Genomic DNA, 2,704 nt, shown 5'->3' with positions numbered 1-2,704 from the left:
ATGTGCAGGAGGCAGCTGATCGATGTCTCTCTCTCATCGATGTTTCAAACTTTCTATATCTCTCACTTCCTCTCTGTAAAAAATCAATAATATATATATATATATTTTTAAAAAAGAATATTTTAATAAAAACCAAATGTAAAAAATTAGAAAAGACACATAACATGAAAATGAGGGTATAAGAAGAACAGATGTATTATAATGTAGAATAATATTTTAATGATATCTGTTTCTAATTTTTTCAACTAATTACAAATAATAGGTAGAATGTTGAAGAAAAAAATTGTTCTGGTCCAGCCAGTGTGTCTTAGTGGTTGAGCATTGACCTATAAACCAGGAGGTCACATTTTGATTCCTGGTCAGGATACATGCCTGGGTTGTATGCTCGATTCCAGGTGTGGGGTATGTGGGAGGCAGCTGATCAGTGATTTGCTCTCATCATTGATGTTTCTCTCCCTCTTCCTTTCTCTTTGAAAAATTAAAAATCTATTAAAAGAAAATGCTGGGAGAGGAAATAATCTTTAACTTTTTAACACTTATTCTTCTAAAATGCAAATATCCTTAATAGTTAAGAATCTGAATGTATCTTAAGTGTGCAGTTTAGCCCATAGAAATGTCTGAATGAAAGAGAATGTTTGTACAGTGTGGAATTAAAACTTTCTAACAACTCTCTTGAAATAGTAATCCTAGTGTATTGCAGATCAACTTGAGTTATTCATAAAGCTTAGAGTGTCGTCCAACCTCTAAATTTTTTTAGACAAAATAGAGTTAAAATTTTTGTAAAAGATCCATGTTATAAAGAAGAACATCAGAGAGATGTTGTAGAATAATTATAGTGTCATGGAAAAGGGAGAGAAAATAATTTTGAGTTACCAGAGAAATTATCACTTAACATATGTTTCCATCAAAACAACAAAAGCCACTTTTTTAGAGCCAGGCAAGTTTTAACATCAGTACCAGATAATTTAAAATTCTGAAACAGTTCAGTAAATTTTAAGAATTTCTAAAAAATTCAATGAAAATGGGATTAGATCAATTAAAATATTGGTCATCATGTGTTTCCCTATGAAGGTTCCTGCTTGGGAAGTAAAAATGTCCAACACAGAATCCAGCGTTCTTTAATGTGAAGAACCCTCCTGTGGATAATCAGGGGAACGAATCACATGACTTCAGGGATTGGGACCATGCTCTACACCTGTAGTCCTCAGATAGGGTGAGTGTCAGAATTATGCTAGATTGACCCAACCAGCAAATTGAGCTTTCCTGATTCAGTTGGTCTGGGGTGATAACCTGACAACCTGCAGTCCTAACCAAAGCCCAGGTGATGCCACTGCTGCTGGTCTGGAAACCACACTTAGGGAGTCATTTCTCACTCACACACAGGAGCCCACTAATGAAGTCTGCCTCACCTGGCAAAGATACCACTCAGGAATGTAGAGATGTGATTGTACAGCTTCCTGAACACAGTGTAAGCTATGGAATAGATCACACCCTGATTTGAATCCCTCCCTGATACTTATTAACTGTGACTTTGGGAAATAAGTTCCGAAGCTTTTTCTGTATTTCCCTATAAAATGTTGATTAAAAAAAAAATTTACAACTGAGCCCCCAGTTTTAATAAAGATAATCTACATGGAGCCAGAAAAATGGCCAGGCAATAATCTGTATTTAATAAGTATTGGCTACTTTCATTATTAATGGTGGCTATACTCTTAATGATGACTTTAGAATGCAATAACTCAACTAATCTTAGGCCACAAAACAAATGAGAAAAATAAAAATTCTCAGAATTTCTCCAAAAAGTCATAATTTCCATAAGGGTTAATTTCTTTTCTTTTAAAAAAAATTAAACTATTTTTATGCTTTTTAAAATAAACTTTATTTTTCAAAGTTTAGATTTACAGAAAAATTGTGAAGATAGAACAGTTTCCATATATTCTCTACCTAGTTTCCCCTATTAACATTTTACATTAGTATGACACCTATGTTACAGTTAGTGAACCCATATTGATTCATTAGTATTAACTACAAGCCATACATAGTTCATTCACATTTCCTCAGCATTTACCTAATGTTCCTTTTCTCTTTTAGGAACACAAATTTAACTTGCTTATTTTTTATTGTCTAAAGTTTTACAAATGTCTCCTTTCTCCCTATTGATTCTTCCTCCCCCGGCCATCCCCACCCCAGGCAAGCCCCCACCTCCCCAGTGTCTGTGTTCATTGGTTATGCTAATATGCATGCATATAAGTCCTTTCATTGCTCTTTACCAACCCCCCACCTCCCCCGCCATTTATCTCTGGATCTATTTTTGTTCATCAGTTTATGTTGTTCATTATATCCCACAAATGAGTGAGATCATGTGATATTTATCTTTCTCTGAAGGCTTATTTCGCTTAGCATAATGCTCTCCAGTTCCATCCATGCTGTCGAAAATGGTAAAAGTTCCTTCTTTTTTGAGTAGCATTCCGTTGTGTACATGTACCACAGCTTTTTTATCCTCAGCTGATGGGCACTTGGGCTGCTTCCAAATCTTAGCTATTGTAAATAATGCTGCTATGAACATAAATAAGCATCTACATACAGATTTTCTATGATGTAGACCTCGAATTTCATAAAAATGTACCAATGTGCACTGGTTAGCCTAATTCTTTCTAAAAAGGTTAAAAACAAAGGCTGACTGGCAGGAATACAAAGATGGATA

Source organism: Myotis davidii, unplaced genomic scaffold, assembly GCF_000327345.1.
Source record: "Myotis davidii unplaced genomic scaffold, ASM32734v1 scaffold759, whole genome shotgun sequence".
Taxonomy (NCBI): Eukaryota; Metazoa; Chordata; class Mammalia; order Chiroptera; family Vespertilionidae; genus Myotis; species Myotis davidii.
Note: the sequence above shows the minus strand (reverse complement) of the source record.